Source organism: Pinus tabuliformis, chromosome 1_2 (assembly GCF_031772625.1).
Source record: "Pinus tabuliformis cultivar Carrire ecotype Pingquan chromosome 1_2, CPIR1, whole genome shotgun sequence".
Classification (NCBI taxonomy): Eukaryota; Viridiplantae; Streptophyta; class Pinopsida; order Pinales; family Pinaceae; genus Pinus; species Pinus tabuliformis.
The window spans coordinates 1,108,430,120-1,108,443,414 of record NC_142298.1 but is presented as its reverse complement, the minus strand read 5'-3'; positions in this window follow the sequence as shown (position 1 = coordinate 1,108,443,414).

Here is a 13,295-nt window from a genome sequence, read left to right as displayed (position 1 = left end):
CACGTCTTATGCTGGTAGGCATTGTGCAAAGGGGGAGATATTTCTGCAAAGGTGGCATACTCATACATATTGGTTAGGCCTCTGCTAGACTTCTGTCCATTTGGTTGGCTTGGATGTGGGAGTGGAAGGTTCCGGACGAAAGTGAAATGTTGCACATGGCTGGTAGTATACAACCGCATCCTAACTTGGGACAATCTTGCCAATCAAGGCTTCATGGGCCGGGTATATGCCCTCTCTGTAGATCCGTAATGAGGATGTGGCACACATTTTCCTGAACTGCTCCTTTGCCCTATCCGTTTGGGACGAAATAACAACATTCCTCAAGATCAATAGATCCGTGGACAGAGTATCTATGTTCCCGTGTCTTTGAAGCTTGTCTGCCCACCACATGGAGTACAAAACCATTCAACTATACATTTTCTAGGGGATTTGGGGCTGCGAGAATGCATGCATATTTGAGCATGTTGTCTTGAGATCTACTACCCTCAAAATCGTTGGTTACATTATGGGGACTGGGCCTTAAAAACATATTAGCTCTAGTCGTGGTTGGTCTTTCAAATCCCTTGACCATATTTTTCCTTTTGGTTTTTTCGATGGTGATTTTTTGGGTGGTGTGTGGATGTGGATCAATCATCTCCCTCTCCCCCTCCACGCATTATCACTTCTTTTGATCTGGCTGATCGGGCACTAATACGAGGGCTAAAGTGTTTGCTTTTTGGGGCGTCCTTAGATGCACTTCATGGCTCGCTATGGATCTGATTGTTATCTCAAGAGATTCGAAAGTGACCGTCAACTAAGCTATGAGGAACCTCTCTTTTGTTGGGTCGTTTTTGTGTCACTGTTTAGAGAAAATCTCTTCTATGAAGGCATGCTTCCTCTATGTTTCCTTTTACCATATATTTGGGGAGCAGAACACAATAGCGGACCAGCTCTCCAAGTGTGGGATCTTTGTGTTGCCTCGACCATTTAAATACGAGTGTCTAGAACAAGGCTCTATCATAGCCTCATGCTTCTTCTCTTTGTATGATAGTTTGATTTGTCTACCTTTCTCTCGTTTGGGATGCGATGATGGTTTTTGTTTCTAATTTATGCATTCTTTGTTCTGCATGTTGTCTGCATTCGAGATGTTTTCATTTTTTTGGGGATCTTCCCGTCCACGTTGGGAGGTATATATGTACTCCGTTGCATGGACCCGAGTTTTTGGCTTCCAGGCCGTGATCACTTTGATTGGTCACTAATGCACTTTGAAATATGTAACAAGTTTTGTTTTTTTCAAATAGAATTCTGTTGTTTTTCAGTTTGAAAAAAAAAAGTTCGTTGTGAGGCTTCTACATTAAAATACTATGGATCCATTAGATAGTCATTAATTCAATGAGCTAAACATTGAGGTAAGTGATAACCATTGAAATATTTGAAGGATAGGCAAGGAGATCTTCTTCAAGACAACAGTTGCGGAGATTAAATCATAGTTGACTTCCGCAACTAAAATGGAGCGGAGTAACAAACTGTAAAACCCAATAACTGTTTGTTTTCATACGCCCACCGAAATTTTCTCACCTTGAACTCTCAGACTTACCTTAACTACACAAAAAAAAAGGTTTTTCCACTTCCTTGTTTTTAAAAATATATCTTTTTAATACATTAATTCATGACAAAGTCAAAACATTAAGACACAGGATGGAGGATTGTGAAAAAATGATTTTCTATTTTGCTAAGTACATATATCAGTGGGCAATAAATGTTTGACCATATTATTTTACCAACCCTGCATTAAATGCTCATTTGAATTTAATTATTTGATGTGTTGTGGAATGGGGAATTTGTACTCCTTCTCATAACTTCATTTAACCCATGTCCTTTATTCTGCAAAACAAAATCCGCAACCTCAAAACAAAATATACTTGTTGATTTACAAGTATACAACATGTATTGTTGCTGTCATTTTATTTAACACGGTGGTTGGGATTAATTTTCCAACATTCCCCCTCAATCAAAACTGCCACTGTTGACATTCCCAAACTAGTTGCAGTGTTTTAAAAACTAGATGTTTAATATAGTTGTTACTTATTAATATTTGTTTTTAACAAATTAATAAATTAATATCACAGTTTAAATATTATTTTTCAAAAACTAACCGTTTTTTTTTTTTTTCTAGGTTAAGACTAAACTAAGTACCCATAATTGAACCAGTGACCTATCGCAAGGAGTGCCTTAACAGTGCACCCATTCACCGTCAATAAAGCCCCGTGGGCAAAAACTAACCGTTTAATATAGCCGTTAGATATTAATATTTTAATAAATTAATAAACTAATAACATTATTTAAATATTATTTTTCAAGAACTAGTAATAATTGGATTTAATAAATTAATTGTTGAACCCAGGCTTGTGTGATCATCGTTAGGACAAGTTGAAGAGATCACATGTAGAAAAACTTTGTCCACGTGTTTGAACCCACGAGTGTGGTTCATCGTTAGGACAAGTTGAAGAGTCAGATCAGGGTTGCACATTAAATAGGGAGAGCAGATCATCCAAACGGCTAGGTGGGACCATTAACAGCTATATAAAAACGGCTAGATTATATTATAATGTTAATTATGAGTCAATAAAACAAAAGGTAATAACTCATAGTAATATAATATTATAATCATAGTAACTAATTTTCTACTTAGTAAATAATTCAATATGTTATATATATTAATCTTATCCTATTTCATTTTATTTATAAATTTTATTTGGTTATTAAATTAATATATTTAATTCTTTTTAATTTATTTAATCATTTAAATCCAATATAGTCAATCTAGGTCTAGGTCAGGTAAAGGTTTTTTTTTTTTTTGAAATATACTAATAATCAAATGGAACTAATAAATCATTAAATATTAGTTAAAAAAAAAATGTTTTTATTAAGGGTAAAAGCTTAATATCAAAATTATAAGTAAAGCCATCTAATGGATCTAGGGATGTTAGTACAAGCCCAGATTGATAAATTAAGATATTAATGATATGGTATTAGTAAAAAATATTAGAACGAGAGACAAAATTCTAAATACAAGAAGGTCAAGAATAGGACAAAAAAATTAAATAAAGGAGAAACCTAAGGAGGAAAGAAAAGTCAAGGTTCAAAGGAGAAGTATACGAGATAATACGGGGAAATACGGGGAAAACACGAAAGCTAGAAAATGCCAAAAAGAGGAGGAGGGGGGGCGGGGGGGGGGGGGGGGGAAGGCATGACTAGGAAGAAAGGGCAAGGATTAGCAACTACTGATCTTCCAGTTGTCATCTCTATTGATATTGTTTGGCATTCTTTCAATTTCAATAGCTTCCCTGAATTTACGGTGATGGAACTATGCAACCTTGGTAATAACCTTGGCATCCTAAATATAGACATGATGCTTGGTCTTTTCCGCATGCTCTACTAATGCTGAAGACTTGGTTCTTCCGTGCTTTAGGTCAGCTGCGTGTTCGTTGATCCTTTGATCGATGAAGCGCCCTGTTTCCCCGATATAGGGGGTCCCACAAGAACAAGGAATCATGTAGACACCCTTCATGTCCTTAGGGTTAATAGGATCCTTTACCGATCGGAGGGATTTATGAATGGTGTTGAGGGACCTAAAGGTTGAGGGAATATTATACTTCTTAAGAATCCGAGCAATTTTGTCCATGATTCCCTGGACATAGGGAAGATGGACACCTAGGAGACGCTCTTTAGGTTCTTTTTTAATCATTGAATTCTTGGAGGCTTTAAGAAAAGCCTTCTGACCAAGGCGTCTACTATAGTCATTCTCCACAAAGACATTAAGGAGATGGGATTTCTCCTTATCAAAGCTCTTATTATCATAAATCCTAAGGGCACGAGTAGCGAGGGTCTTAAGAACACCCAATTTTTGAACGGGGAAATGATGGGAATTAGCATGAAAATACTGCTTAGTATGCGTTTTCTTCTGAAACACTGAGTGGGAGAGGGAACTGTCATTATTCTTAGAGATAAGAATATCAAGGAAGGGGAGGCAACCATTGACTTCTTTTTCCATGGTGAACTTAATGGCAGAGGATTGACAGTTGAGGTGATTGAAGAAGAGATCCAACTCGTCTTGGCGATGGGACCAGATGATATTAGTGTCATCTACATACCTTTTCCATAGCTTGGGTAGGAGACAGGCCGAGGTTAAAGCTTTGGCTTCGAAATCTTTGACCTAGACCTAGATTGACTATATTGGATTTAAATGATTAAATAAATTAAAAAGAATTAAATATATTAATTTAATAACCAAATAAAATTTATAAATAAAATGAAATAGGATAAGATTCATATAGATAATATATTATAATATATTGAATTATTTACTAAGAAGAAAATTAGTTACTATGATTATAATATTATATTACTATGAGTTATTACCTTTTGTCTTATTGACCCATAATTAACTTTATAATATAATCTAGCCAATTTTATATAGCCATTAATGGTCACACCTAGCCATTTGGATGATCTGCTCTCCCTATATAATGTGTAGCCCTGATCTGACTCTTCAACTTGTCCTGACGATGAACCACACTAGTGGGTTCGAAACGCGTCAACAAAGTTTTTCTAGATGTGATTTACGCCGAAAATCTTCTTAAAATTAATTAATTTAAATATTATTTTTCAAAAACTAGCTGTTTAATATAGCTTTACCGATTAATATTTTTAATAAATTAATGAAATAATATCATTAATTAAATATTTTCAAAAACTAGCGCTTTAATATAGCCATTACATATTAATATTTTAATAAATTAAGAAACTAATATCATTATTTAAATATTATTTTTCACGAACTAGTAATATTTGGTTTTAATAAATTAATTTAAATATTATATTTCAAAAACTAACCGTTTAATATAGCCGTTACCTATTAATATTTTTAATAAATTAATGAAATAATATCATTATTTAAATATTTTTTTCAAAAACTAGTCGTTTAATATAACCGTTACTTAATAATATCTTTTTTAATATATTAATAAATTAATATTATAATTTAAACACTATTGTTCAAATATAGTTGTTACTTGAAATTATGTCTCTACATTGCTCTCTATTTAAGCCTTTGCCATGGTCTGCCTCTTCATCTAGTCCTTATGATGAACCACACTTGTTGGTTCGAAACGAGTCGGCCAAAAAATTTTCTCATGTGATTTCTACCGAAAGACATTGTTTAATTCATTATGGATCACAAAAGCTTGAATACAGAAATTTCACCATTGTTAATCAATAAAATGACATTTAGCATCAATGTGTTTGCTCCTCTTGTGAAAAAAAAATTCTTTGATAGTGTAATTGCAGAATTGTTGTCCCAGAAAATAGTGCTTGTTCCCTCTTTTTCATGGCATAAATCCCTCAAGATCCTTCTCATCCCAACTGCTTGACACGTTTATGGTGTTGTGGTGACATACTCAGCTTCTACTGTTGATAATGACACTATTGACTTCATCTTGGAGGCCAATGAAATGGCTTCGAAGCCTAAATGAGAAACATATCCTGACGTGCTCTTTCTATCATCAACACTTCCTATCGAGTAACTGTGATTGTAACCAGCCACCCTAAAATCATTTGTTGCGGTGTACAAAATACCATCCTCCTTTGTCCCATTGACATACTTTAAAATCCTTTTGGTTGCTTGCCAATGTGTCTCCTTGGGTGTATCCATGAACCTTGACACCAGGCTTACTACATACATTATACCAAGCCTAGTTGCTATCAAATACATCAAACTTTTTGATCCGGATTTAAACAGGAACGCAAAAAATTACAGAGATAACCATAAACACAGATATGCAGCGGAAATAATACTGCATTTCATTAATGTAAAATACTGAAATATGCTTACAAATAGTAATGGAAAAAAACAAGCTAGGGCGATGGTAGCTTATCTCTGAGAAGAGATGTGGCAACTACATGCTTCTGAACTGTGTTACAATGAGGCTCGAAAGCCTATTTATTGTTGAGAAACAATGGAAAACCCTTCCCATCTCAAAACCTAACCCTAGAAGATGAAACACCAAATTGTGGGCCTCGTTTGGGTAAATTGGTACATCAATTTGTCGGGGTCGTAAAGTTGGCATACGATCTCCGTTTGACGTGTACAATAGCTCGTTAGAAAGATCTATCCGAGCACTACCACTTTGGGAAGGGCAACATCGGTCCATGGACCCATGTTACCCCCAGATTTCCCAAAAAATGTTGTTTAGGGCCTCAAAACGGCTCTGAAAGTTTAGGACCCGAAAAACTGCTAAAAATAGTAAATTGTGCTACAAATAAGGAAACTAAAAAGATGAAAGAGACAGTTGTGGGGGCCCAATGGGATAGGTGGGTGGCCACCAACATCCACTTGGATCATTCCTCCCCCCGTAGGAAGCAATGGTCCCCATTGCGTTGAGTTCCTCCCTGAGATGAGGAAGCTTCTGCTGAGCTGGGTCTCTGGTGAGCTGTTCTGTAATATCTGATGTGTCTAGTAATGGTGGGAAGCATCGTTAACGACGGTCCACATTGAACACTTGGTGCAGGAGAAGGAATGGAGGAATGCTGTGCTCCAAATCATTGTTCCCCACGGCCTTGGTACTGCTGTAAGGACTATGTCAGCATGGTCAGAGCTTTTGATGGGCTCTTGTAAGGCGTTCCTTCTGTAGATGCAACCAGACTTTGTTGCCCACCTAAAGCTTGTGTGGTACCCCTATGGGTGAGGAGAAGTTGTTCCTATGTTCTGTCATGACCGTATTCCTTTGCTGCTGCTGTTGCGTGGATGAACCCTTAGTGCGGGTCATGGATGTGGTGACAATCTTCCCCTTACTTTGGGAACGAACCAGACAGATGAATTTCCTAGTCTGGGAGATGAGCTTGTTGCCTTTCTTAGCAGTGATGAGAGAGGTAGTGGTAGGTGGGGCTACATCTGGTATCTTGCATAATGAATTACACAAAGAAATAATGATAGCACGAGGCCTTGACTCATACACAACATGTCGCCTCCACAAGTATGGTTGGCCTAATAGTACATCACAAACATCCATAGGTGTAACATCACACAATAACTCGTCTGTGAAGGACTTGATGCTGTAGGGAAGGCGGCACTGTTGGCGAACTTTGAGATCTCTTCTTTCATGAAGCCACCCGATACTGTATGGCTGTGGGTGTCGTGTAGTCAGTAGGCCCAACCACTTCACGACCTCTAGTGAAATGAGGTTCTTTTGGCTTCCACTATCGACAATGAATTGCAGCGGCAAACCCTTCACCCACATCTGTGAGTGGAAAAGATGTTCCCCCTCCTCTAGATCTTCGAGCTCAATTTTTTAGATCTTAGCAATGGCAACAGTGACACCGAGCTCCGCATCAATGATCTGCTTCCCTTTTCCACTCCCCCTGTTGGGTTCTGGCTCATGGTCGGAACATGCATTTTGTTTCGGAAGCCTTCAACTCGGCCACCAGCGACTGCTTGGTCCGACACTCACTTGTGTTATGAGTGGGACTCTTGTGGAACTCACACCACTTTCCTGTGTCCTTATTAAGCTTCGTGGTGTTGTTCTTTTCTTGCAGCTTCAATGGGTTGTCCTGGGTCACCCCGCCTTGGCTTTGTCCTTTAGGCTTCAGATTTGCAGATCCAAAGTCTTGCTTCTTCTATTTGAACATTTTCTCAATTTTGACAGCGTATCGGTGCATTGTGCCGAGCGAGGAGATGTTCAGGAACTCCATCTCTTCCTGGATGTATCTGTGTAGGTAGCTGTGGTATTTGAGTACCAGGTGCGACATAGAATCTTTGATACCCAACTGTGTGCGAAGGGTATGAAAAATGTTTGTGAACTCTGGCACATCTTGGTCCCTTCCCTCCCGCAACATGGTCTACTTTATGTATTTGTCCTCATAGCTTTTGATAGGGTAGTACTACTCCTTGATGGCATCCCAGAATGAATCCCAAGTGGGTGTGGGTGAGAATAGTGAGCCTGTGCTTTCATCCTTCTGCTCACAGTAGGTTTCCCACCAGTCCTTGATGTGGGGGGCTACTTTGAAAAGAGAAAAAACAATCTTTTGCCGACTCAAAAATTCATGAACAAAAAAATAACCCTCTAGTATATTTAACCATTTATCTACGGCATTTGCATCCATTTGACCCTCGAAGATGGGGATTTCAAGATTAACTTGTACCTTAAACGGTGTGGCGTTTCCAGAGTAGCTATTGGAAGCCGATGCATCGCCTCTGGGTAGTCGCTAAAGGACCTGGGCAAAGCTATCCATCATCGCATTCCTTTGTCGCTCAAGGGCTTCTTCGAGCAAGATTTTGATAGGATCTCCTGCCCCCTTGTCTTTCTTCTCGTCTGCAATGGGAGGCCGTTAGGATTTGTGAGGCTAGTCTTGCAAAGGTTCGACCAGTTCAAGCCCTAACTCCTTATATCCCAACCTCATTGGTGACATGCAAAGAAAAAAGAGAAAAAGCAGACCACTCTAATACCACTGATCCAGATTTCAACAGGAACGCAACAAATTACAGAGATAACCATAAACACAGATATGCAGTGGAAATAATGCTTCATTTCATTAATGTAAAATACTGAAATATGCTTACAAACAGTAATGGAAATAAACCAGCTAGGGCGATGGTAGCTTATCTCTGAGAAGAGATGTGGCGGCTACATGCTTCTAAACTGTTCTGAACTGTGTTACAATGAAGCTCAAAAGCCTATTTATTGTTGAGAAACAATGGAAAACCCTTCCCATCCCAAAACCTAACCCTAGAAGATGAAATGTCAAATTGTGGGCCCTGTTTGGGTAAATTGGTACATCAATTTCCTGGGGTCATAACTTTGGCATATGATCTCCGTTTGACGCATACAATAGCTCGTTATAAAGATCTATCTAAGCAATACCACTTTGGGATCTGTCCATGGACCCATGTTGCCCCCAGATTTCCCAAAAAACGTCGTTTAGGGCCTCAAAACGACTCCGGAAGTTCAGGGCCCGAAAAACTGCTAAAAATAGTAAATTGTGCTACAAATAAGGAAACTGAAAAGCTGAAAGAGACAGTTGTGGGGGTCCAAATGGGATAGGTGGGTGGCCACCAACATCCACCTGGATCACTTCCCTCCATACTTTTTTATAATTTCGGAATGAAATTATTGCTACAATCTTATTTTCTCAACTTCAACCCCATGACAGTTGGAGTTGGTGCGGCCATGTTGTTATACATATTAAACCTCTCCAAAATGTATCCTACATAGTTTTCTTGGGAAATAAAATTACCATTTTCTGTTTCTTTCACTTCTATGCCCAAAAACTACCTTAACAACCCCAAGTCAATCATTTCAAACTCACTTTTCATGACTTCTTTGAAATCCACAATGAGGAGGTCATCACTCATTATAAAAATCAAATCATCTACATATAAAACAACAATAAGAAGCTTACCATCACTCTCTTTGACGTACAGAGTAGGCTCACCATCACATTTGTCGAAGCCATTGTCCATTATGTAAGCATCTATCCTGCTATACGATGCACAATGTGCTTGCTTCAGCCCATAAAGAGCTTTCCTCAACCTATACACCTTGTATTCTTGGTATTATACCTCATAACTAGGTGGTTGCACAACATATACTTCCTCTTTTAGCACTTCATTCAAGAATGTTGATTTTACGTCCATTTGATATGCTTTCTAGTTATGTTGCACACTAATCGACAACACTGTATACACTATCTCCATCCTCCTCACTGGTGCAAATGTCTCCACGTAATCTCTTCCAAGTTGTTGCTTGTATGCCTTTCAATATTTCCTTCAAAGTTTCTCTTGGTCTTATCGACCACTTCACTCCAATGACTTCTTTTCCTTGTGGAAGGTTCACTAACTCCCATGTGGCATTCTTTTCTATTGCTTCTATTTCTTCATCCATTGGCACAACCTATATTTCTTCTTTTACCACATCCTCAAAATTTATTGGGTCATCGACATGACAAAATAATGCAAATAAGGAATTTAGACCAACGCTACTATTAACTTCATTTTTCTCATGAATTTCACTTAAATTTCTGATTTTTTGTCTTCTTATGCTTGCAGAAGATGGGCTAGACATATTGCTTGATGTTGGGCTTGAAGTAGATGAGATTGCGGGTATTTGCAGTGTGCTTGTAGTATTACTTGCTTGACTGTGCGACACTATCCTATTATTTATTGATGGTGTCACTTGCTGATTGCTTTGTTGCGCTTGAATAAGAGTAGGAGTCACTGTTGAGGAATTACTTATTGTGGTCAATTCCTCTTTGTCTTCATGTGGTATACTTGTTTCCACATTGATTGTCTTCTCTAAACTTCCATGCCATGCTTCCTCTTGTATAAAATGCACACCTTTTTTCATTATGTCCTTCTTGGTTGATGGATCGTAGAGCTTGTATGCCTTGGACTCATCAATATATTAAAAGAATATGCAATTCTCCCCCATGTTGTCCAACTTCTTCCTTAATTCATCTGATACATGTGCATAAGCCAACATCCGAACACTTTCATGTGAATGATACTATGCTTTCTTCCACTCCATGCCTCTTCAGGAACTGTATTCTTGATATGTGTTGTGCAAGCAACAACATCAGCCCAATAATCATTTGGAAAATGATTTTCCTTTAACATACTCTTTTCCATTTCCATAATGGTCATATTCTTCCTTTCTGCGACACTATTTTGTTTAGGTGTATGCCTTGTTGTAAATTTCTTGTGAATTCCATGCTCCCTGCAAAAATAAAGGAAGTCATTTGAGATGTATTCGCCACCTCTGTTATTCCTCAAAAATTTGATTTAGTGTCAACTTTACTTCTCAACAAGGGATTTGTATTGGTGAAAGCATTCAAACACTTCACTTTTCTATTTTAGGAAGTAGACCCATGTCTTCCTTGTATAATCATCTATGATAGTCAAAAAATAATAGCTCCCACTAATTGATGGTGTCTACATTGATCCACATAAATCTAAATGGACAATCTCCAAAGGTGCATTTTCCCTTATTAACTCTCATGCTGGAAATGTCTCTCTATGTTGTTTGCCCAAGATGCATCCTTCACATAGGTTGTCTGATTTTTCTATGAGAGGCAATCCTTTCACCATGCCTTTCCTATGTAGAAAACTCAAACCATCAAAATTGAGGTGACCAAATCTCAATTGCAATAACCAGTTTTCATCTTTCACCTCTGATTGAAAGTTCACTTGTGTGACAACAACAAAGTTACTTTTATCCTCTTGTGAATTCATTGACAGTTGTGCTTGTGCTCATTCTTCCTTTAAATCTAGATTTATGTTTAAGAAAACCATTCTATTGCTTGTCATCTGAACTTTTGCAATCAGTTTTATGCTTGGAGACTTATCCAAAATTAAGCACTCATCATTTTTGAAAAAGACATTGTAGCCCTTTTGCATGAGTTGTCCAATGCTTATCAGGTTATGCATCAAACTAGGGACAAAATAAACATCTGAAATGTGCTTCTTCTCCCCCTTCTTTGTTAGAATATTGACTCTTCTTTTTCCCATGATAGAGACGTTGCTATCAGCCCCTAATGTCACTTCATATTTCACACTTTCATATAAATTGGAAAACATTTCTATGTTCCCTATCATGTGGTTGTTTCACCCTAAATCTAGAAACCATACATCCCTTTGTTTTTCTTGTGCTACAGTACAAGCTAAAAACATGTTATCTTGGTTCTGATTTTCTTTTGTGAAATTTTCGCTTGGTTTTTTACTTATTTCATGTTGTTTATTTCTACATTCATTTGCATAATAACCACACTTCTTACAATAATGACATTGAACTTGAGACTTATCATATCTCTAACGTTGTGCTTGATTTTAGCTCAGGCCATGACTTGGATTTTGATTGTTGCCCCTTCCACTTGAGCTTGAAGTGTTGCCTCTTCCACCTTTGTGTGGTCTTATTCGTCTTCCTCTAGTATTTGATCTTCATCTTCCTCTACCTTTACCAAATGAAACTTGTCTCTTGAAGGCATGCTCCAATGAGAATTTTGTCGCTATGTTCAGTCTATGTTCATGAGAAATCAGTGATGCGTGAAGCTCATCCACTAAAAAATTGTGAGAGATCCTTTGTCTCTTCTATGGGCACAACAATAACATCAAATCTTGTTGGCAGACTTCTCAATTTTTTCTCAACTATTCTCCTTTCCTCAAATGTCTCACCATCATACCTGATTTGAGTAGCTAGTCCAATTACTTGTGTAAAAAATTAGTCTACATTCTCAGACCCTTTCATAAAAATTATCTCAAAATCTCTCCTTAGCATTTGTAGTTTTATTATCTTCACTTCTTCCACGCCTTGGTAGGCTGTCTGGAGGACATCCCATGCTTGCTTGGCCTTTGTTTTCGCTTTAATCCTTGGGAAAATACTTTCATGAACTTCTTGAAAAATGTAGAAGTGCGATTTTGAATCCCTCTTCTTGTTGTCCCTCAGCAAATCCTTTTCTGCTTATGACAAGGCATTGTATGCTGCTACATCTGTTGGTTCTTGGAACCCATTCTCCACCAAATCCCAAATATCTTGAGAAGAAAAGAGAGTCTTCATCATTATGGATCAAATATCATAATTCTTTCCATTAAATTAATGTATTTGAGGATTAGTCAATGTTGTGCTTGATGCTGCCATTTTAACTGCTAAATTTTGTTTTTTCTTGCTTGTAAATACACTCCAAAAAAATCTCCCTTCAAAACAACCTTTTAACTCCGAGTAAAAACACTTTCTCTTACATGAATAAAATTTCACTAGGTAGGGAGATCTTCCTCAAGATAATAGTTGCAGAGATTAAATCAGAGTTGACTTCCACCATTAAAATGGACTTAAAACTCAAGAAAATTTAACGCACAACCAAACAGAGTAAAATTAAAGTAAATTTGGGAGCAACACAATAAAACTTTGGATGATTGACACTTCACTAGGAGTTGCAGAGTAACAAACTATAAAATCCAGTAACTATTTGTTTTCACGCACTCACCAAAATTTGCTCTTCAATTTTCTCATCTTGAACTCTTAAACTTACCTTCGCTACAAAACAGAATGTTTTCCACTTCATTGTTTTTCAAAACATATATTTTTAATACATTAATTCATGATAAAGTAAAAATATTAAGACAATGGATGGACGATTGTACAAAAATAATTTTCTCTGTTGCCAAGTACATATATTAGTTGAAGAATAAATGTTTGACCATATGTTTTTACCAACCCTGCATTAAATGCTCATTTGACTTTAATTATTTGATGTGTTGTGGAATGGGG